The sequence below is a fragment of the Rhincodon typus genome, chromosome 17 (genome assembly GCF_021869965.1).
Source record: "Rhincodon typus isolate 14 chromosome 17, sRhiTyp1.1, whole genome shotgun sequence".
NCBI classification, from domain to species: Eukaryota; Metazoa; Chordata; class Chondrichthyes; order Orectolobiformes; family Rhincodontidae; genus Rhincodon; species Rhincodon typus.
In genome coordinates this window covers 2,981,610-3,007,024 of record NC_063348.1, presented here as the reverse complement: position 1 = coordinate 3,007,024, position 25,415 = coordinate 2,981,610, and positions in this window count along the sequence as shown.

Genomic DNA, 25,415 nt, shown 5'->3' with positions numbered 1-25,415 from the left:
TTTTTTTTTCAATCTGACACTTTCCTTTATTTCCTTAGACATCCATGGCTGGCTCCCTCTTTTCCTACAGTTCTTCCTTATCACTGGAATATACTTCTGCTGAGCACTGTGAAAAATCGTTTTGAAAGTCCTCCACTGTTCCTCAATTGACCCACCATAAAGTTTTTGCTCCCATTCTACCTTAGCTAACTCCTTCCTCATTCCTTCATAGTCTCCTTTGTTTAAGTACAGGACATAGGTACTGGATTTAACCTTCTCACGCTCCATCTGTATTTTAAATTCGACCATACTGTGATCGCTCCTTCCGAGAGGATCCCTAACTGTGAGATCATTAATTATTCCTGTCTCATTACACAGGACTAGATCTAGGATAGCTTGCTCCCTTATAGGTTCCATTACATATTGTTCAAGGAAATTATCGCGGATGCATTCTATGAACCCCTCCTCAAGGCTGCCATGACCGACCTGGTGTGACCAATCGATACATAGATTAAAATCACCCATGATAATTGCTGTACCATTTTTACATGCATTAGCTATTTCTATGTTTATTGCCCGCCCCATCACTTGGTGACCTATAGACCACACCTATCAGTGACTTCTTCTCCCTGCTTTTCCTAATTTCCACCCAAATGGATTCAACGTTTTGTTCAGTAGAACCTATATCTCTCACTACTGCCCTGATATCATCCTTAAAAATCAGAGCAACACTACCTCCCTTACCTTCATGTCTGTCCTTTCGAACAGTTTGATACCCCTGGATATTTAACTCCCAGTCATGACCATCCTGTAACCATGTCTCTGTAATGGCCACTAAATCATACCCATTTGCCATGATTTGTACCATCAACTCATCCACCTTGTTTCGAATGCTCCGAGCATTCAGATAAAGTGCCCTTATGCCAGTTTTTGCACCTTCTTTTTGGGTCTTATTACCTCCATTACTAACAGCTCTTAAGTTCTCCCTCCCTTTAACTTTTTTCCTGATTTTCCATGGAGTTGAAGCTTCCTCATCACCTGCTAACCTGCTGCTTTGCCTTACATTAATTGTTATTCTCCCTCTACGCTCACTTCTCCCTTCCCCACTACTTACTAGTTTAAAGTCCTATTAACCACACTATTTACCCTTTCCACCAGAACACTGGACCCGGCCCTGTTCAGGTGGAGTCCATCCCAGCGGTACAGATCCCTCCTGTCCCAGAACTGATGCCAGTGCCCCATGAAAAGGAAACCCTCTTTCCCACACCACTCTTTTAACCACGTGTTTACTTCCCTGATCCTCACCTCCCTATGCCAATTTGCACATGGCTCGGGCAGCAATCCAGAGATTATGACCCTTGAAGACCTGTTTTTTAATTTTGTTCCTAGCTTCTCATAATCCCGAAACAGGTCTTTTTTCCTAGTCCTGCCTATGTTGTTGGTACCTATGTGGGCCACACCAATTGGATCCTCCCCCTCCCTCTCTAGTATCCTCTCAAGCCGGTCAGAGATGTCTCGCACCCTGGCACTGGGCAGGCAACACACCATGTGGGATTCTCTATCCTGCTCGCAAAGGATACTGTCTATTCCCCTGATGATGGAATCCCCTACAACTACAATCTGTCTTTTTGCTCCCCTCTCTTGAATGGCCTCCTGGACCATGGTGCCATGGTCAGTTGACTCATCCTTCCTGCAGCCCTGTTCCTCATCCACACACGGAGCAAGTGCCTCATACCTGTGCGACAATGTCAAGGGCTGCGGCTCCTGTGTTCCTGTCTGCAGGGTCCCTCTATCTGCCTCACTCACAGTCACGCACTGCTGTCCCTGCCCGCCGATCGAATTAACATTAGTTAATCTACCAGGTGTGACTGCCTCCTGGAACACAGCATCCAGGTATTTCTCACCCTCCCGGGGGTGCCGCAGTGTTTGGAGTTCGGATTCCAGCTCATCAATTTTGAGCCGGAGCTCCTCAAGCAGCCAACACTTGCTGCAGATGTGGTCACTGCCATTCTCAATGGGATCAGCTAGCTCCCACATCATACAGCTACAACATATCACCTGGCCTGCCATCTCTACTTAGTTAATTATTTAAAATTAATTAGTTTTTTTTTCAGTTTCGCAGTGTTCGCTGCACCAGTAAGTTTACTCCGTTATATACTCAGACTCCGGCTTTGCCTTCCGACCCGTTCCCAGAGGATTTGCCGTCTAGGTGACCACCCCGAAAGATAACAAAGAGATGAGGAAAAAAAAATGCAAATAGCTTACCTGCTCACCACACTTAGTCGTTATTATTAGGTTAGAGGAGGTGGAACGGTGGGAGACACTACACGTGTAGTGTCTCGGGTATTAGTTAACTCCCAAATTTATTGGGTGGAAGCTTACGTTCTCAGGCTGTCCTCGCGCTTCCTCCCGGACTCCCGCCGCTGAAACAACTCAATTCTACCCCATTGCATCTGTTATGGATAAACTTGAATTGTCCTTCAACTATCTGAAAATTAGAAATTTTGAAAAGCAGTTCATACCTAGAAAAAAATCGTTGCCATGTATGGTGCATTAAATCCAGAACTGAAAACATCATTCTACCCTCTCTCTCTCTGTGGCTAAGAAGACAGGAAAACAAAAGAAAGTTTAAAAGAAAGACCAGGGTCTAGTAGATTAACTATTGAATGATGAACAACTATCATTTTTTGAGCACAATTTCTCGTTGTTGCTGAAATAAAATAAATTATTGGAGAGAATTTAAGCCACCTTTAAAATATGGCTTTTGATCTTGGAATTTTACTTTTTCTCGTTTTTTACGACCCACATGTGTCAAACCATTTGTCATTTGTCTGTCTTTTGGAGAAAAAAAGTCTGAATATTAAGCAGGAGTTAAGGAGTCAATTAGAATTAAATATTGCTGAAAATTAGATTTTCATAATTCCGATGATAAAATTTGACTATTATTACAAATCTGGGGAGGGAAATAAATCTAAGAGAGACTGCACTACATAAACCTTGCGCCAAAATTAGACAAATAGGTGTTAAATTCCTTTGACATATTAATTTTCTTGCTGAATGGCGCGGCACGCGAGTAATCAATCAAACCCGAAACTTTAAATAATGTTGGATCAGGAGATAAACATGGTGGAGCAAGGCCATTTACCTCGTACAGCAAAGGCTGCAGAAACCCCGTTTCACAGTTCGACAGTACCTCCATCTGGCCTAGATTGGGCGCCAAAAGTAACTCGGTCAGGTGAAAAAAAAACTTTCGCTTTTCCAGGGAATGCACAAAAATGACGTTTTCTAAAAAGGAAAGGATCGGGATTTGAGGAGCACGCGGAAAAAAACTTGGTTTTAACATCAGGAGAATGAATAACCGTTGGTGCGCGCGAAAAAGAGAAGCGCGCGGGCTCGTGATGCTGCTGATGGTAGCTAATGTTCAGATGCCAAGATGGGGCTGGGCGATATCCTACCGTACCGACAAGAAATATTTGTCCTACGTTATTTATTTACTGACATATTTATACGGGATAGGGAGCATGAGAATTAGACACTTGGAAAACCCACTATCCAGAACATTCTATACTCTTCAGTTTTGCCGTCCATTCCACTCGCCGTGTTAATCTGATGTTCTTCCACTGGGAAAACTGTACCCTTCGGCCTCAAACACTAAGAAAGTCAAAGATCCGCACACTTTCCTCAGGTGCAGCTGGTCGTATTTGTAAACGGCTTTTTCAACCTTATCACTGCGTTTACAATGGAAAGTGGTTGTGCATTTTTGTGATAGATATTCAATTTAACTTCCTTGTTAATCAATTTGACTATCATTGAGGATGTGCTCACTTTGTGTCGACCCCTTCAAACCATCTTTGGAAGTTCAAATGTATTGTGACTGTTGGTAAAGTGAAGGAGGTTCAAAGCCAGATGCTGACAAAATGATCATCTCTGGGTCTGTACAGAATTCATCAACTGCAATGTTTTAGCGTTTCTGTTCAGCACCTGAAATGAAAATGCAATTACTTTTTTAACACAATATATTTTGCTTCCAGGAGGATTGTTTACAAACTACAAGGAAAATGAGCTCATTCCACATATTTTTTACTGTGAGTACATTTATATTTCTCCCAAAGCTGAAAACTTTAAAGTAATAGCAGGTATTGATCATATTATGTTTCAGTGGCAGAGTCACATGCTAAGGTGTGGTGCTCAAATGTGGTGGACACTGCTTTGATTTCCCCCACCCAGTTTGAGTTCCATAATAAAAGTAAAGTACTGTGGTTGTTGGTGATCTGAAATACAGTATAACAAAAAATGCATTGAGTTACGTACTAATGTGTCAGCTGCCTCAGTTATCACAGAATCCCTCCAGTGCTGATAGATGCCATTTGAGTCTGCATTGACTGTCTGAAGAGCATCCCACTCTGTCCCCATAATCCCACATTTACCATAGTTAACCCACCTAGTCTGGATACTATGGGGCAAATTAGTATAGCCAATCTACCTAACCTGCAAATCTTTGGACTGTGGGAGGAAACCCACACAGATATAGGGAAAACAAACTCCACATACACGTTCACTCAAGGCTGGAATCGAACCTGAATCCCTGGATGCCAGAGATGCTAACCACTGAGCCACCATGCTGCCCCAAAGTTATGTGAATGTTATGTGTAAGTTATGTGAATCTTACTTCCAGTTTGTTATTCTAGTACCTTGTTGATAGCAGCATTGAGCTAATCCTGGAAACTATTTGCTTTATTGGATGAAAGACCTGGATGTCCTTTGGAAGACGGAGAATGTAGAGTAAGTGATACCTTAACGAAAGTGAGTAAACAGATAACATTCATACAGCTGTACACAAATAATGACAGTGCTAAGTCACACAACTCCCTCAGGGAACTCCTTTGAAGGGGTTCTATGTTTAATATTTCTGATCATTAGGCCACTTTTGCTTAAAGTTCTAAGGGAAAAATACCAAGAGAAGCTGGAAAGTTTGATCATGCAAGTTTGAATCTTAACCAGCTTTCTTCTACTGGATTGGAGCCAACCATTGTACCAAGTCACTGTTAATATCTGAGATAACAAGGTGTAGAGCTGGATGAACACAGCAGGCCAAGCAGCAGAGGAGCAGAAAAGCTGACGTTTCTGAAAAAGGGTCTAGGCCCGAAACGTCAGCTTTCCTGCTCCTCTGCTGCTTGGCCTGCTGTGTTCATCCAGCTCTACACCTTGTTATCTCAGATTCTCCAGCATCTGCAGTTCCTATTATCTCTGAAACACTGTTAATATCTTGCTGTTGATCTTTCTACTGTTTCACTTTGATGGTATATCCACTGACCTCTGCTGCTCCCTCCACGGCTGGCTTCCTGCCTGAAGCTTTCAATTTGTTCTTGGCCTTTCCAAAGCTTTCTCAAATAGTAACAGGTCTCCTCCCATCTAATTCAACATTATTCCTGATGTGTGGGGACCATTCATTCCTTCCATTCAGAATCTGCTCTCACAAATGTGGACATTAGAGTTTTCAGGCATACTGCTTGTGAATTATATAGGAGGGTGAAGGAAGGAAGTATAGACTAACCAAATGCCCGTGAACATTTCCTGACTCAGACTTAAGTTCCAAGTCATGGCAATCTACAAAATAATGAGTGCTGACAGCATTTGCTGCACAACTAGCACACACTGGGCAGCACAGTGGCTCAATGGTTAGCACTGTTGGCTCACAGTGCCAGGGACCCAGGTTTGATTCCACCCTTGGGCAACTGTCTGTTTGGAGTACGCATATTCTCTTTGTGTCTGTGTGGGTTTCTGCCAGGTGCTCTGGTTTCCTCCCACAGTCCAAAGACATGCAGGCTAGGTGAATTGGCCATGTTAAATTGCCATAGTGTTCAGGGTTATGTAAGTTAGGTGTGTTAGCCATGGGAAATTCAGGGTTACATGGAAAGGGTAGGGGTTTTGGTCTGTGTGGGATGCTCTTTGGAGTGTTGCTGTGACTTGTTGGACTGAACGGCCTGTTTCCACACTGTAGGGATTGTATGATAACCACCCGAAGTGTGGGAGGGATTCTACTGGGGCACTTGACCTCATTTATAAGAGCCAACTATCAGCTATAAAGAAAATGACTTTTAAATATTGGGGTTCACTTTCTACCAGGGGTAAGTCTAGGTGACTAATATGTTATCTGAGGAAATGGAGAGACAAGATTGGATGGACATATAGCATTTTTTTTCCCTGATGTGTAAGTGTTGATTGATAATAAATATCATTACGTGTTCCTTTTACAGCTCCAAAAAGAGCCGTCTGTACCACATGGGGAAGAGGACATTTCAAAACTTTTGATAATTTGATGTATAATTTTTTCAAAACTTGCAACTACGTTTTTGTCAGCGAATGCGGAGATCATTTCCCAGATTTCAGCATTCAGTTTCGCAGGAAAAATACTGGGAATATCAAAAGACTGCTAATTCAAATATATAGCACAACAGTCAGAGTGGAATATGGAAGAATTGAGGTCAACGGTCAGCAGTAAGTTTCTTTCACATAATTCACAAGGCGTTATCCCAAGTGTTATTTTTCAAAAATATAACAAGTACTGGCTTCACATCATAAACTACTAAATACCCACAAATAGTGGATTGTAAACAGGGTTGCTAAACATTTTTAATAGGTTGACAAATTAATCCTCCAGCTGTTGCCCAGGTAACTCCCAGAATTAACACCACAGGGAAAAGAATACATCAAAACCTTAGTCCAGGTAGTCACTGGTTTGCAAATGTGTTCCATTCTTGAGTCCGTTCATAAGTGTGTAAATTGGAGCACACTGCAAGACAATATAAATTAGCCGTTTTGTAAGTACAAGGAAGTGTTCACATATCGGATCTTTAAAATTAATCCTAATAAAACCCTGTATGAGCTTGCGTTCATATATCAGATGTCTGTAAATTGGGAATGCTGTGATTTGAAATTTAGGAGATGGCAATACATTGACACTATGATGTCACTCTGTATAACAATGGAACCTGTATAACAATGGAACCTGTGACACTTGTGCATTGAATGTACGGTGCTTAAAATATCAAATATCGAGGCATGTGCTAAATGCTAAATAGGGTTCATGTTTTATTCTAGAAATCCAGGTGATGAAGTAGAAAACTAAAACCAATCTTTACACATATTTTGAGCATTTATTTATAGAGCTGACTATTAACAGCATTTACCTCTTAATTCTACAACTATGGTTTCGCGCTGTCTATTTGTAGAGGCACGAGAGGACCTCCACAACAGCACACAACAACATTCAACTAAACTCAGTTAATACATAATTTACAAATCCAAGTACAGGTCAATGATCACAGGGTGCTTGGAATTTGGATGCTGAATACATGCAAGATTCAATTTAGCATAAAAGCCAGTGCAAAGTTGGAATAATGTGGGAACAGGAGCAGGCCAAGATAGCCAGAGTGTTTAAATTGGGTATAACTAAAGGTCAAAGGGTATAGTTTAGCAGGGAGAACGGGATTTGTGTAGCTGAATTGCTGATATTAAAAAGAGATTTGGTGTGCTGTTTAATAGCAGTGAAACATATAATTGCAAGGGAGAGCATCTGATATTGATGGCTTTTGTTTATAGTTGCCTTGAATGTTTGTGCCTCAGAATCCCCTGACATTGAGTAAAGCATCAGAAACTACAATTGCAAACACAATCCTGCTGACCCTGCAAAGTCTTTCTTACAGGCATCTGGGGCCTGGTGCCAAAATTGAGAGAGCTGTCTTGCAAACTAATCACACAACAGTCTGGCATAGTCATACAAGCAGAATCATACCTTACACCCAATATCCAATACAGCACCATCACTGGCCCCAGGTATGTCTTGTCACACTGGCAGGGAAAACACAGCAGAGGTGGTGACAGTGGAGTACAGGTGGGAGAGTGTCATCCTGGAAGTACTTAATATTGACTGTGGACCCCACAAAGTCTAATGGCATCAAGTCAAACGTTGGCAGCTCCTGCTGATTACTATATAGTCCTGTCTTCTAACTAAAATGGGACAAATTTCTAACAGATTGAGCCACTCAAGACTGAGCATCCATGAGGTGCTGTGGGCATTCAGCAACAGTCGAATTGTACTCCAACACAATCTGCAAACCTCAATTCTCAGCATCTCCCCTACTCTACCATTGCCATCGACTCAGGGGATCAACCCTAGTTCAAAGAAAAATGCAGGAAGGCATGCCAGGAACAGCACAGGTATATCTAAAAATGAGATGTTAATCTGGTGAAACGACAGGTCTACTTACATAGCAAACAGCATAAGCAGCACGTGATAGAGCTAAGCAATCACACAACTAATGCTCAGACCTAAGCTGTGCATTCTTGTCACATCCACTCATGAACAGTGGTAAACAAATAGACAGCTCATTAGAGGAGGAGGCAGCTCCCCAAACATTCCCATCCTCAGTAGTGAGGGAGCCAACCCCATCGGTGCAAACTATAAGGCTGAACCATTTACAACAATCTTTACACAGAAATGTCAGTGGATTATCCATTTCAGTCTCCTGTAATAGTCCCCAGCATCACAGATGCCAGTCAACAAAAATCTGAGAAACTGTAAGTGCTGGAAATGAGAAATAAAAACAGAAATTACTGGAAAACTCAGCAGGTCTGTGGAGACAACTCAGCGTTACTGTTTTGGGTCCAGTGACCCTTCTTCAGAACTAGCATATAAACCAGTGTTCAGCTAATTCATTCCATGTGATATCAAGTAGCACTTAGAGGCACCAGATACTACAAGCCAGAATCCAGTAATAATCCTAAAGATCTGTACTCCAGATCTGGCCACACCCTAGCCAAGCTGTTTCAGTACAACTACAACACTGGTACCTGACAATATGGAAAAGTGCATGGGTGTGTCCTGCATGCAAATGCAGGATGGATCCAGCCCAACCGATTACTGCCCCATCAATCTACTTTCCACCACCTGTGAAGTGATGGAAGGTATCATCAACAATGCTATTGAGCAGTCTTGCTTGGCAAAACCTGCTCACTTGATACTCAGTTGAGGTTTTGCCAGGGCCTCGCAGTTCCATTCCAACCTTAGTTCAAACATGCGCTGAAATTCCAGGGGTAGGTGTGATTGACTGCACTTGACATTCAGACCACATTTGACTGGAAGCAAGATCTTCAGTTTCAACACAGCAGCAAGCGAGGAGGTAGCAGTGGATTGAGGACCCAGCACTTGAGCTGCAAAGCAGCAGCAAGAGAGGAGGCAGAACTACACACAGTACTCCAGCTGTGGCCTAACCAAAGTTCTGTACAGCTTCATCATGACCTCCCTGTTCTTATAATCAGTGCCACAACTGATAAAAGCAAGTATCCCGTATGCCTTCTTAACCACCCTATCAGTATGTCCTGCAACTTTCAAAGATCTGTGGACAAGCGCCTCAAGATCACTGTTCCTCTGAGTTTCCTTGTGTCTTGCATTTCATTGAGTACTCCCTTGTCTTATTCCTTCCAAAATGCATCACCTCACATTTATCAGGATTAAATTCCATCTGTCACTGATCTGCTCATGTGGTCAATCTGTTTTTATCCTCTTATAACTTAACATCTTATTCCTAATTGTCAATCAGCCAGCCAACCTTTATCTCATCTCCAAACTAATTTATCATCACCCTGACGTTCTCAACTGTATCATTTAAGAATATCACAAACAAGAAGGGACCCAGCACTGATCCCTGTGGTACACCATTGCACACCAGGGTCCAGACACAGCCTTCTACCGCTCCCTCCGTCTCCTGTCACAAAGTGAATTTAGATTCAACTTGCTAGGTTAACGTGTATCGCATAAGCTTTTACCTTTATCAGTTTCCTATTGGGACCTTGTCAGAATCCTTGCTGAAATTCATATAAACTACATCAACTGACATACTCTTCCATACTGAAACAGTCAGTGTTCAAATGAGGTAAAACCTGGACAATATCCAGGTTCAGGCTGACAAATGGTGAGTAATATTGACTCCACACAAATGCCAGGGAATGACCACCTCTAAAAAGAGAAAATTTAACTATCACAGTTTGACGTTCAATAACATTGCTATCACTGAATCTGTAGCTTTCAGTATCTTGGGTGTTGATTTTTGCAAGTTTGCAATCACAGTTATCTAATGTAGGCAGGTGGCAATTTATAATAATTTTCTGATCGCTTGTTGGGTTTGTTAAGAATCAGCAATTTAGATCAGATACATTATTAATTAAATAAATTATAAGCTTCTTGTTAGTGATTAATACCCTGCCTGTCATGTGAGAGACGGGGTTCAGTTCCCTTACAGGAGCACCTGGTATTTCTGAGGTGGACTATGGATAAGTAACTGTGACAATTGAAAATGCTTCACTGATACTGAAGTTGTTTTGCTAAATGGAGGAATAAATACATTCTTATGTCCCACATGTCTTGCAGAGTTCTATGGTATTCTTTGGTGCAAACTGTCTTCGTTCTTCACTCAGGTTGATGTAGGGGAACTTCTGGATCCAAAGAAAAGGAGTTTGCAGAATGTGTACAAGATTTTTTTTGGAGCAGTTTGTGGTAGGAACCCACTAGGGAACAGGCAATTCTGGATTTGGTGATAAGTGATGAAGCAGACTTGATTAGATAGCTGAATGTGAAGGAACCCCTTGGGGCAATGACAATGTGATAGAATTCACCTTGCAGTTTTGTGAGGGAGAGCTGGAATCATATGTATGATACAACTGAATAAAGGCAACTACAAAGATATGAGGGAGCAGCTGACCAGAGTTGATTAGAAAAGGAGTCGAGCAGGGAAGATGGTGGAGCAGCGATGGCAGGAGTTTCTGGAGGTAATTCAGGAGGCACAGTGGAAATTCATCCCAATGAAGAAGAAACATACTAAGGGGAGGATGAAGCAATCATGGCTGACAAGAGAAGTCAAGAATAAAAGCAAAAGCAAAAAGTACAATGTGGTACAGATTAATTGGGAAGCCACAGGATTGGGAAATCTTTAAAAACTAGCAGAGGACAAGTTTAAAAAAAAGGAAATAAGGGGATGGCTGAGAAGATGAAATATGAGTGTGAGTTAACCAGTAATATAAAAGAAGATTACAAGAGTTTTTTTTAGATATATGAAAGGTAAGAGAAAGACAAGAGTGGACATTGAACCACTGGAAAATGAGGCTGGAGAAGGAGTAATAGGGAACAATGAAATGGTGGAGGAAGTGAATAGGTACTTTGCATCAGTCTTCAGGGTGGAAAACACCAGTAGCACACCAGAACTTCAAGAGAGTCGGAGGCAGAGGTCAGAGTATGGCCATCACTAAGGAGAAGGTGCCGGAAAAGCTGAAAGGTCTGAAGGTGGATTAACCACCTGGATCAGATGGACTACACCCCAGGGTTCTGAAGGAGATACCTGAGGAGATTGATGCTGTCTTTCAGGAGTCAAGGAGGGTCCCAGAGAACTAGATGGCTAATGTAACACCCCTGTTTCAGAGGGGAGGGAAGAAAAAGATGGGAAATTATAGGGCAGTTAGCATGATTTTGGTGGTTGGTAAGATTTTAGAGTCCTTTATTAAGGATGAGATTGCTGAGTGCTTGGAAGTGCATGGTAAAATAGAGCTGAGTCAGCATGACTTCATTAAAGAGGTCATGCCTGACAAATCTGTTAGAATTCTTTGAAGAGATAACCAGCAGGTAAGATAAGGAAAAGCCGATGGATGTGATATATTTGGATTTCCAGAAGGCCTTTGACAGGATGCCACGCTGGAGGCTTTTCTCTTTCTTTTTTTCTTTATTCATTCATGGGATGAGGGCATCGCTGGCTAGGCAACATTTATTGCCCATCCCTAATTGCCCAGAGGGCAGTTAAAGAGTCAACCACATTGCTGTGGGTCTGGAATCACATGCAGACCAGACCAGGTAAGGATGGCAGTTTACTTCCCTAAGCTGCTAAATAGGATAAGGGGCTATGGTGTTAGGAGCAAGGCAGAGGACTGGATAGAGGATTGTCTGACTGGCAGGAGGCAGAGAGTGGGGATAAAGGGGTCATTTTCAGGATGGCAGCCAGTGACAAGTGGAATTCACAGGGGTCAGTGTTGAGACAATGACTATATATCAAAGATTTGAATGAAGGAACTGAGGCCATTGTTGTTAAGTTTGCAGATGCTGCAAAGATAGGTGGGGGACAGGTTGTGTTGAGGAAGCGGAGAAGCTGCAAAAGGACATGGATAGGAGAGGGGGCAGAGAAGTGGCAGATGTAATACAGTGTGGTAATGTGCAAGGTAATGTGGTAGGAAAAGTAGGGGTGTGGACAAGTTTCTAATCAGTGAAAGGTTTTGGAAGTCTGAAGCACAAAGGAACTTCGGATCCTAGTTCAGGATTCTCTTAAGGTTAGTATGCAGGTTCATTTGGCAGTTAAGAAGTCAAATGCAATGTCAGTATTCCTTTCAAGAGCACTAGAATGCAAGTGCAGAGATGTACTGCTGAAGCTGTATATGGTTCTGGTCAGATGCAGTTAGAATATTGTAAGGAGTTTTAGGCCCTGTATCTAAGGAAGGATGTGCTGATCTTGGAGAGGATTCAGAGGAGGTTGACAATAATGATCCTAGGATTGAAAGGCTGTGAGAAGTAATTGAGAACTCTATCAAGGCTATCAATGCTAGTCCATCACCTGTCTTACGCCTCTTAGCCTATCATATGAGACAGCTGCTCATGAGTCAGATGACAGTTGCCCCATTGTCCACCTCCATTTGAAGATTAGTTTTCATTCCTTCTAAGACCAAAACTTTCTTACTTTCAAATGATAATGGAATAGGGTGACATGAGTTGAGACCTCAATTCTTAAGACACCTCTGTTTTGATACATTTGCAGAAGGCTGGTTATGAATGTGACACAGTTAGGTGAGGGCTCATGCTACACAGGATGTACCAAATATGGAATGTCGAGTTAACACAAGTTTAAGGGAGGCTCCAGCATGAGGTTTACCATTGACAAGAAACTGAACTGGACTAGCCATATAAATTCTGTGGCTAAACAAGCAGGTCAGAGGCTAGGGTCTTGCAATGAGTAATGTACCTGTACTCCCTAAATAATATACAAAGCACAAGTCAAGAATATGATGGAATACTGCCTACTTACCTGGAAGGGTGCAGATCCAACCACACTGAAGAAGCCTGACACCACCCTGCATAAAGCAGCCTGCTTAATTAGCACCACATCCACAAACATTCAGTCCCTCCACCACCAAGTTCAAATAGCTGCAGTGTGTACTATCCACAAGGTGCATTGCAGAAATTTACCAAAGCTCCCTAGACAGTACCTTTCAAACCCATAATCACAATCATCTTGAAGGACAAATGCAGCAAATACATGGGAATACCACCACCTGCAAGTTCCCCTTCAAGTCACCCACCATCCTGACATGGAAATATATCACTGTTCCTTTAGTGTCACTGGGTGAAAATTCTGAAACTCCCATCAATAATGACACTGAATAAAATGGTTCAAGAGAGCAGCTCACCACCTTCTCAAGGGCAATTTCGGCTGGATAATAAATGCTGGCATGATGCCCACATTCCAGGAATGAGTTAAAAATAATGTAACAAAGGTTTAGCATGCAGTCAGCATGATCAAAAATACAATTGGGGTGTTATTGTTTATTATAAGAGGAGTTGAAAATTAAAGTAAGGATGTTATGCTTCAGTTATGAAGGGCATTGGTGAGACCACATCTCTTACGTTCAGTTTTAGTCTTCTTTCTTAAGGAAGGATGTAAATGCATTGCAAGTGATTCAGAGATAGTTTTGAAGATTGATTCCTGGAAAGATTGGACAGGCTGTGCTTGTTTTCTGTAGAGCTCAGACGAGTGAGTGGTGATTGCATTGAAATTTGTAAAGTTGTGATTGGTCTTGATGAAGTGAATGTGGAAAGGATGTTACCTCTTGTTTTCAAGTCCAGAACAAGAGGACACTGTTTTAAGACAGAAGCTTCAACTCCACTTTCCTGATTTCCCACTCCCACCAATTGACGGTCAATACCTTGCCTATCAAAAATGCATACAACTCAGTCTTGAATAAATTCAGTGAATTAAGCTCCATTACATGCTGAGGAACTGAGTTTGACAGACTCAAGACCCTCTGATAGAAAATAAATCCCCCTAATCTCTGTCTAAAAAGACAGACCTCCTATTTTTAAACTCTCTTCCATAGTTTTTGTCTCCTCCACAAGAGGAAATATTCTCCCACCTAATTAAGTTCCCTGAGGCTCTAATGTTTCAATATCATCTTTCATTCTTGTAAATTCTCATGGGTATATGCTAAAACTTCCTTTGTATTCAAATCTGCTAGGACCCTCCCTGAAACTAAGAAATGATTACAACTAATGTCTGTCTTATCTCTGTGTTAGAATCATAGAATCCGTACAGTGTAGAAGCAGGCCGTTTGATCCAATGACTCCACACCAACCCTCTGAAGAACATCTCACCCAGATCCACCTCCCTACCCTATCCTATCCCATAACCCTGCATTTCTCATGGCAAATTCACCTAACCTACAAATCCCTGGACACAATGGAAAATTTAGTATGGCCAATCTACCTCACCTGCCCAGCTTTGGACTGTGGGAGAAAACCGGAACGCCTGGAGGATACTCATGCGGGCATGGAGAGAATGTGCAAACTCCACATAGACATTCACCCAAGGCTGGAATCAAATTCGGGTCCCTGGCGCTGTGAGGCAGCAATGCTAATCACTGAGCCACCATGCCACACAATGCTGTTAGACAGGGAATTCCAGGATTATGGCCCAGTGACACTGAAGGAATGACAAAATATTTCCAAATGAGGTTAGGAAGTGACTTGGAAAAGACATTGCAAATTTTGTTGTTCCTAAGTATCTAAACTCTTGTCCATTTAGATGGTAGTAGCCATAAGTTTGGAAGGTGCCACTGAAGGAGTTTTTGTGAATTTCTGCATGAATCTGTAAATGACACAAACTGCTATAAATGTTCATTGGTGTTGGAGGGAGTGAATGTCGAAAATGGTGGATGAGTACCAGTCAAGCATGTTGCCTAGTCCTGGATGGTGTAAAATGTCTTGATTGATGTTGAAGCTGAATTCATCAAGGCAAATGGGGAATATTCCTTCACTCTCCTGACTTGTACTTTTGTAGGTGATGGACAGACTTTGGGGAGTCAGGAGGTGAGTTACTTGCTGACCTGCTTTAGTCATGTATTTATGCAACTCATTTAGTTTCTGGTCAATGGTAACCCCAGAATGTTAGCAGTGGTAGAATTTAGCAATTGTAATGCCATTGAATGACATTGGGTGAAAGTTAGACATTTTTTTGGTGCCTGGGATTTATATGGCACAGGTGTTACTTGCCACAGTTAGCCTGGACCCTGCTACATTTGGAGGTGAATTGCTCTAATATTTGAGGAGTCATGAATGATGCTGAATGTTGTGCTGTCATCAGTGAACATTCCTACTTCTGTCCTTATGATGGAACGATGATCATTTATGAACCAGCTGGAGATGGTTGGGTCTAGGATACATCCCTGAAGAATTCCTGAAGAAATGTCCTGGAGCTGACCTCCAATAACCACAAACATCTTCATTAAGAATGACTCCATCCAGCAGGGAGTTTTCCCCCCGATTCCTATTGACTCTAGGAATCCTTCTACACTTATCAAATGTGGCCTTGACACCAAGGGCTGTCAATTTCACTTTAATTTCCCATGTGGAATTCACCTCTTTTTGCCACGTTTAAACCGAAGTTGTAATGTGGTATCCAAATGTATTTAATGCCTTCAGCTATTTCTTGATCATAAGTGGGGTAGATAGAATTGGCTGAAGCCCTCCAGAGGAGAGGGCCCTCCAGATGGATCATCCACTTGGCACTTGTGGCTGAAAATTGTTACAAATATTCCAGCCTTATCTTTTGCACCAATGTATTGGAGTCCTGTATTATGGGGAATGGGGACATTTGTGGAGTGACCTCCTCCAGTGAGTTGTTTAATTATCCACCATCATTTACAATGGATGTGGCAGGACATAGAGCTTAGATCTGATCCATTGGTTGTGAAATTGCTTAGCTGTGTCTATCACTCACTGTTCATGATGTTTGACAAGCAAGTATCCCTGTCCTGTAGCTTCATCAGATTTATATCTCATTTTTAATTATGTTGCACTCTTCATGGGACCAGGGTTGATCCCCTGGCTTGATGGTAATGGTAAAGTGGGGGAAAAACTGCGCCGTGTGGGTACAGATTGTGTTGGAGTGCAATTGTCCTATAGCTGATAGCACACAGCACCCTAATGGATGTCCAGCCTTGAATTGCTAGATCTGTTCGAAATCTATCCTATTTCACATCAAGGTAGTGCCACCCAACATGGTGGAGGTTATTCTCAATATGAAGATGGGACTTTGTCCCCACAGGACTGTGCAGTGATCACTCTAGCCTATACTGTCAAGGTCAGACACATTTGAGACAGACAATGTTGAGGGTGAGGTCAGTTATGTTTTTCCCTCTTGCTGGTTCCTTTGCTGGTCTAGCAGCGATGTCTTTTAGGACTTGGCAACTTGCGGTGTTGCCGCTGAGCTACTCTTAGTGATGGATGCTGAAGTTCCCCAGCTTATGTATGTTTTGTGCCCTTTCAACCCTCAGTGCTTCCTTCAAGTGCTGTTCAATGTGGAAGAGTACTGACACATCAGCCAAGACGGAGCTGTGTGTAACAAGGTTTCTTTGTCCATGTTTAACCTCTTGCTATGACAATTCATAGAGTCCAACTGTAAGATGTTGCCATAGTCCCAGAGGACCACAGGCTTCTATTTCAGTAGAGAGAGAGAGATGACTGGTAGTAAGTTTAACCTGAGGGTCATCATGCCTCAGGAGAAGAACAAAATTCACAAGATGGGACATTAATGGTAACCTCAGCCAGTATGGAAATTGATCCTGCACTGTTGACCTCTCTGTGTGCATTGCAAACCATCCATCCACACAAGTGAACTGACCGACCCCTCCCAACTATACGCTATTGTGCTGCTGACTCTGGATAGTTAGTGTAATGCCTGGGCATTATAAGGTATGATTCCATGAATATGACAGACAGGCTATTGCTTGAATAGTCTGTGAGATAGCTGTCCTAATTTTGGCACGAAGCCTAAGACATCAGTGAGGAGGAATTTGTAGAGTCAGCAGGGATGGATTTGCCGTTATTGTTTCATAGAACAGTACAGCACAGTATAGGCCCTTCGGCCCACGATGTTGTGCCGACCTATTATCCTACTAAGACCAATCTACACTGCATACCCTACATTTTACTATCCTCCATGTGCCTATCCAAGAGTCGGTTAAAAGTCTCTAAAGTATCTGACTCCACTACCACTGCCAGCAGCGCCTTCCGCACACCCACCACTCTCTGTGTAAAGAACCTACCCCTGACATCTCCCCTATACCTTCCTCCAATCACTTAAAATTATGCCCCCTCGTAATAGTCATTTCTGCCCTGGGAAAATGTCTTTAACTATCCACTCTTTCTAAGCCTGTCATCATCTTGTACACCTTTATCAAGTCACCTCTCATCCTTCATCGTACCAATGAAAAAAGCCCTAACTCCCTCAATCGTTCCTCAAAAGACCTGCCCTCCAGTCCAGGCAGCATCCTAGTAAATCTCCTCTGCACCCTCTCCAAAGCTTCCACATCTTTCCTATAATGAGGTAACCAGAACTGAACACAATATTCCAAGTGTGGTCTAACCAGAGTTTTATGGAACTGCAGCATAACCTCATGGCGCTTAAACTCCGTTCCCCTGTCAAGGTTGTGCCTAGGTTGATGCTATGTGGTCTGTCTGGTCGAGGTCCATTTTTAAGACTCTTATAGTAGTTAGATGCAGTTGATTGGCTTGTTGGGCCATTTGAGAAGGCATTTAAGTGTTAGCCACATGGCTGTGGTCCTGAAGTCACATTTAGATCAAACTAGATAAAGGTTGCAGATTTCCTTCCTTAAAGGATATAGGTAAACCAAATGGGTTTTTAGGGCAATCAACAATAATTTTATGATCAATACTAGACTTTAAATTCTAGATTTTCTTTTGAATTCTGGCCTGTGGAGCATTATCTGTGTCCCTGGATTACGAGCCCAGCAAGAATACCACTACAACATAATCTCCCCGTGATTATTGCTGGAGTTTATTTTTAAATGCCCCATTTATTTCTTCCTGTATACTCTGTCATTCAATGTGACTACTGTTAGGGAGCCTATAAACTACTCCCACAATTGACCTTTCCCGTTCCTTATCTCTACTGAAATTGATTCCGCATCTTGGTGTTTTGAGCTGATGTAATCTCCTAACACTATAGTAATAACATCCTTAATCAAAAGAACTACCACACCATTTTTTCCTGGCTTCCCTGTCACTCTGAAAGGCAAAGTACCTGTCATCATTCAGGTCTCTGCTTGTTTCCTATCAACCATGTCTCTAGTGGCTGACAGGCAGTGTGTTCCTTCTAATTTTCTTTCTGGTTGAATGAACCTTCAAGGTCCATGTATGACAACAACTTCCAGAACTGGAAATCAATGCCATGATCAGCCTGTCAATGCTAATCACTGTGCACAGAACCTTGGAACTGCTGGGTGCACCTGCATGCGACCACACAGCATAGAGAGAATGTTGTTGTCAGGCCATACATATTTATTTTCATTTGTGCTAACAGTTTATTAGATTTGTCACAAATATTACACAAATTCAGATGCTGAACCTTTAATACTCTCTTCTTACCATATTTTGTAACTACTGGCCTTATTGGCTGGTGCTGTCTTGACTATGTTCTGCCACTTTCTACCCCCAGGTAATCATCCAAACTGCTACTTGTCTGTTACTTTGTCATTTCCCTCTAACTTACCATATCTCCTCTTTCATGATCCCTTTCTTCCACGATATAGTTTTAAACCCTTTCTACAAACTTAGCTTTATGATTTCCCAGAACACTGGTCCCAGCACGGTTCAGATGATTGTTTGTACCAATGTTGCAGCTTTCACTTTCCCCAGAACTGGTGCCAGTGCTCCAGAATCAAAACCTATTTTTCCCACATTAGTCTTTTAGCCGCTCAGTTAACTTGCTAATCTAAATTGTCTTACATCCGTTTAACTGAGGATATTATGTTAGATAATTGGTCAGAATATGCAGAAAAACAAACGATTGCTTGCAGGAGAAGTAAATTAGAGTATAAGAGGAAGCTAACTAGGAATTGAAAAACATAGATCGCTAGAGTTTCTACAGATATAAAGAAAGGTAAAGTGAGTGAGAGTAAGAAGTTAATAGTAGATAATAAGGAAATTGAAGTTGAAATGAATAAATATTTTGCTTCGATCTTCACGACAGAAGGAACAAAATACATTCAGACCTACTTGTAAATCAGGAGGTGGAAGGGAGAGAGGAACTTAGTGAAATTATAATCATAAAGGAAGCAATATTAAGCACGTGGATTGCTATAGCTCAAGAAGACAGTTCTTTACCATCTACATGGACAATCAATTCTGGCCAAGACAGCAATGTGCGCATCCTACAAATGATTTTTTTTAAAAAAACTAATAGACTTGCAAGCTGACAAGTCTAGGGTTCCACATGGACTTCATCCTAAAGTCTTAAAAGTAGTCACTAATGCATTAGCAGATACATCGGTGATAATTTTCCAAACTTCCCTCAATTGAAGAAATATTCCATCAGATTGGAAAGTAGCAAATGTAATGTCTGTATTTAAGAAGAGGGGGGAAGCAGAAAGCAGGAACTATAGACCAGTTAACTTGATGTCTGTTTTGTGAAAGGTATTGAAATGGATCATGAAGAAGGTTAGGGCCCTGGATTTTGAAAAACCCAAGATAATCAGGAAGAATCAGCATGGTTTTGCCAAAGGGAAATCATGTTTAGCCAATTTATTGGAGTTATTCAAAGGACTAGCACACACTGTGGATAAGGGGAGCTTGTAGACATATTGCACTTCTAGAAGGCGTTTGATAAGGTGCCAGATCAAATATTATTGTGGAAAGTAAAAGCTCATGATATAATGGGTGACATATTAGCATGGATACAAAATTTGCTGGCTGGCAGAAAACACTGTGCATAAATGTGTCCTTTTCAGATTGGCAGGATGTAACCAGTGGAGTCCTGCAGAAGTCTATGTCAATGCCTCAACTTTTTATTATTTACATCAATGACTTAGATCAGTGGAGCAAAGGCAGGGTAGCTAAATTTGTAGACATCAAGATAATTAAGAAAAAATATTGTGAAGAAGACATAGCGGTTGCAGTTGGATATGAATAGGTTGAGTGAGTGAGCAAAAATCTGGCAAATGGTGTTTATGGGAAACTGAGTCGGTGTTCATTTTGTGGGGAAGAATGAAAAAGCAGGGAAATTACTTAAATGCAGAATGACTGTTCTCTACAGCCCTTTGACCTGTTACTAATTGAAAATCTCTCCTTTGCCTCCTTAAATTTACTCAATGTCCCAGCATTCACCACACTCTGGGTGAATATTGAATTCCACAGATTCACAACCCTGAAACAGAAATAATTTATCCTCATTTCTGTTTTAAATCTGCTTAGCCTAAAACTATGACCTCTCTCTAGATTGCCCCAAACAGGAAACAACTTTTCTACAACAACTTTGTCAATCCTGTTTAGCATCCTATATATGTGAATTAGATCTCCTCTCATTCTTCTAAATTCCAGGGAGTATAGGCCTAAAGTGCTCAACATGCCATCATAAAACAAACTCTTATCTCTGGAATCCATCTAATGAATTTCCTCTGAACTAAATCCAATATAACTACATCCCTCCTCAAGTAAAGGGACCAAAATGCACACAGTACTCCAACTGCAGTCTCATTAATACCTTGTACAGTGCAGCAACACTTCCCTGCTTTTATGATCTCTTCCTTTAGTAATAAATGTCAGGATTCCATTTGCCTTCCTAATTACCTGCTGTACCTGCATACTAGTTTTTTGTGATTCATGCACAAGGATACCCAGATCCCTTTACACTGAACCACTCTTAAGTTTCTCTCCATTTAGATAATAAGTTGCCTTTCTATTCCTCCAAACAAAATAGATAACTTCACATTCACTCACATTAAACATGATCTTCTAAATTTTGGCCCATTCATCTAATCTATCATATTCATTTGTAAATTTCTTATTATTTCATTACAAATTACTTTCCCACCTATTTTAGTGTCATTTTTTACAAGAGTCAGATGAAGCAAACAGTAAACATTTTCTTAGATAACCTCCTAATCTCTGAAATGCAAAGTCAGCATATGCTAATCATGAATTAGCAGGCAATTTGTGGTCAATTGTAAATTATAGCTATATATTAAATTGCATAAATGACTGCGACAGATATGACTTGGCAGTCCAGCCAGTATACATGTACTCAGCCTCAGCCCCATGGTCCTCAAATCTCTGTCTTGAGAATTTCACCTGTAGGATTCAGCCTGATCATCAGCTGACAGTAGCACATAACCAACATGATTTCTACTGACAAGGCTTCAGAATGGCACACATCTGCAGAAACTCCTTTAATCTGCTTAAGATGGTCTTGATAATGTAAATTCGCTCGCGTTGTCTTCAAGTGATGAAACCCCTGTGACAACTGTTTGCTTATTGTCATTTCTGTAACTAGCCTTTGTCTTCTTCAGTTTGCTTATATTGCACCACTGGAGTTGTCATCATTATCTGAACTTAGGTAGTGCCGTGTCTTTTTATAATTCCAGAAGGCCTTTGATAAGTGCCGCACAGGAGGCTGCTAAATAAGAGCTCATGGTGCTAGGGCCAAAGTACTAGCATGGATAAAGGATTGTCTGACTGGCAGAAAGCAGACAGTAGAGATGAAGGGGACGTTTTCAGGGTGGCAGCCAGGGACTAGTGAAATTCCTCAGTGCCTATGTTCGGACCACAATTATTCACATTATATATTAACGATCTGGACGAAGGAACTGAGGGCATTGTTGCTAAGTTTGTAGATGACACAAAGATAGGTGGAACAGCAGGTAGGAAGTGGGGAGGTTGCAAAAGGACTTGGACATGCTAGGAGAGTGGAAAAGAAGGGGCAGATGGAATATAATGTGGGAAAGTGAGTTTGTGCAATTTGGTAGGAAGAATAGAGACTTCGAAATCTGAAGCACAAAGGGACTTTGGAGTCCTAATTCAGGATTCTCTTTAGGGTAACATACAGGTTCAGTTGGCAGTTAGGAATGCAAATACAATATTAGCATTCATTTCAAGAGAGCTAGAATACAAGTGTAGAGATGTACTGCTGAGACTGTAGAAAGCTGTGGTCAGACCGCATTTGGAATATTGTGAGCAGTTTTTGGCCCCATATCTAAGGAAGAATTTGCTGGCATGAGGTGGGGGGGACGCAGAGGTGGTTCACAGGAATGATCCCGATGATGAAGGGCTTTGTCATATGAGGAGTAGTTGAAAACTCGGGTCTGTACTCAATGGTGTTTAGAAGATGTGTGGATCCCATTGAAACTTACAGAATATTGAGAGACCTCAATACAGTGGATGTGGAGAAGTTTCCACTAGTAGGAGAAATTAGTTCCTGAGTGCACAACCTTAGAATGAAGGGGTGATCCTTTAAAACTGAGATGAGAAGGAAATTCCTCAACCAGATGGTGGTTAATCTGTGGAGCTCATTGTCGCAGAGGGCTATGGAGGCCACGTCATTGAGTGTATTTAAGACAGACATAGATCGGTTAGTAGGGGGATCAAGGGTTACAGGGCAAAGACAGGAGAATGGGGTTGAGAAACATATCAGCCATGATTGGATGGTGGAGCAGACTCGATGGCGGGGAAGGGGGGCTGTGCCTAGACTTACCCTTTAGCATCAATGAAATAAAAGAGTGCTCTGAAGTCACTCCTTCAGTGTTAATACTGAGGAGGGGAGGGGTTTGGTGGTGGTATGGATGTTGTTCCGAGACTCACCCCTTGAAACAGGGATTGTTCATGAAATCACCTCTTCGTGTTTGAGTAGTTGGTGAAGGGAAAGTAGTTAGCCCTCCCTGAACTAACCTCGAACTCCCTTCATTGTTAATTGGACAGAGGTGTCAAAGACTCATCCCCTCAGTGTTAATAAAATAAGAATATGGTCCTGAACTCACTGCTTCCTTGATTCATACCTCTGTTCTGCTGAGATATGTGGCTATTCCTAGAAATATTACCTTGGTGCTAATGAACTGGGAAGTGTTCTCAAACTCTCCATACTATATTAATTGTGCTTGGTATTCTTAGGCTCAACCCTTTATGTTAATTAGGCCACGAACTTAGTTTCTCAATGTTTATGAACTTAGATGAATGTTCTCAGAAACAGTCCCCTTCATTATTTGGGAAGGGTGTATTTCCAAACTTACCACCCTCCCTGGTAATGTAAAGAGGGGAAGGTTGTTCTGGACTTACCATCTCACTGTTAATGAGCTCTTAGAGGTGGATATTTCTTGACTCAGTCATTCAGTGTAAATAAGATCATGTGGGTTTCCTTCAGATGCATCCTTTTTCTAATATTCCAGATCTTATCCTGCATGTTTCTTTCGTGTTAATGGAGTTACGGGATGAATAACCAGCTCAGAAATAGAGCTGTGAATATGTCACACCTCAGAAGTTTAAAGATGCAAGATCATATTGTACATTTTTGACTTCAGTGACTGGAAAGGTATTACACATTTGGGTATGAGCTACCTATGATTTAATGGTTAGAAATTTATTTACAGTAAATTCTATTTTTGTTATGTGCAAATGATTGATGTCAGCAGTGTGGTTGCTTGGCTCCAGCAGGTGCAGTTGGTTGGCTCTAGTGGGTGTGATCAGTTGGTAGCAGGTTCCTTAATTGTAAGGTGTATTGCATCCAGAGAACTAGGGTAGAAATAGAGACATCATGTGGATAACTATGTCTTTTTTCATATGAAGTCTAATTTTTTTCATGGTAATAATAGGTTGCTGAATTCTCAACTGACTTATGGTGTGGTCTGCCCAATCGTTATTTCAATAAATGATCTGCTTTGTTGTTTTCCAGGAATATTCAACTACCATACAGTTCAAATGGAATAAGTATTCAACCTTTTGGGAACCTTGTCAGATTGTTAGCCAAACAACAGGGAGTTGATGCCATTGTTGTCTGGAACAATGAAGACTACCTCATGGTATACAATCTTTCATCTTCATTCAACAGTCTTTCTTAATATTTTTAAACTGTAGAATTATCTCTGCATTATCCTTTATAATGTAATTCCTTATTCACTGCTCACTTTTTCTCCTCATATATTATATACCATTTGTGATGCAAACAGGCAATTGGCAAGCTATTCTGTGGGTCTGAATGTCAATGTGAAACCTCTGGAAAAGACAATGAATTCCATGCTGGCTTCATTCATTTTTTTGTCTGGGGTCTGGTGTATAAATAGGGCATTTGCAATCTGTGTCACTAACATTTCATATACCACAGACCGTTTTAAGAAATTTTCCTCCCTGCACTGCTTCTGCGTCAAAGAACCTTACACCATAGTAGTGAGTTTTCCGTCTTAAGAATCAACTAATCAACCGCAACTAAAAGAATTAAAAGTGTACAGCCACAGAAAATAAAGCGCAAGTTCACATAGAATACTTCTCCCCTGTACCTACCCAAAACTTGCATGTTCTCTTTTAACTGTTTCTTTTAGTGAGGGGATATGAATTAGTTATCTTTTCTCTTTACCTGTCACAATAAATGTTTCCAGTCTATTTATTGCTTGAAGGATTTCTGTCTGTAGCACTAAATTAAGGGTTATGGGGAGAAGGCAAGAGAATGGAGTTGAGAAACATCTCGGCAGTGATCACTGGGCTGCATAGTTGATTCTGCTCCTATATCTGATGGTCTTATATATGTAAATGCTGGCAGTAAAAGGATCAACAGTACCATTCCTCATGACATACACACGTTAAGTAAGCGCTTAGCAAACCACTTAGAAACATAGAGTTTTATAAGGAATTCAGATAACTTTTGTCATATCCTCAGGTCATCTGAAAGTACTTCACAGACAATAAATTATTTTGAACTGTGGTTAGATATGACAACCAATTTTGACAGCATAATAATCCCACAAATAGCAATAATATAAATATTTTGTAATGCTGGTTGAGGGATTAAATTTGGCCAGGCTAAACTTGTCTTCAACAAATTGTGTTGTGTTAGGATGCATAGGATGGAGAAGGAAACTGCAGGGGCTGGGCACAATTGAAACGTGGAGCTTGTTCAAGGAACAGCTACTGCGTGTCCTTGAGAAGTATGTACCTGTCAGGCAGGGAGGAAGTGGTCGAGCGAGGGAACCGTGGTTTACTAAAGAAGTTGAATCTCTTGTCAAGAGGAAGAAGGAGGCTTATGCAGAGATGAGGCGTGAAGGCTCAGTTAGGGCGCTTGAGAGTTACAAGT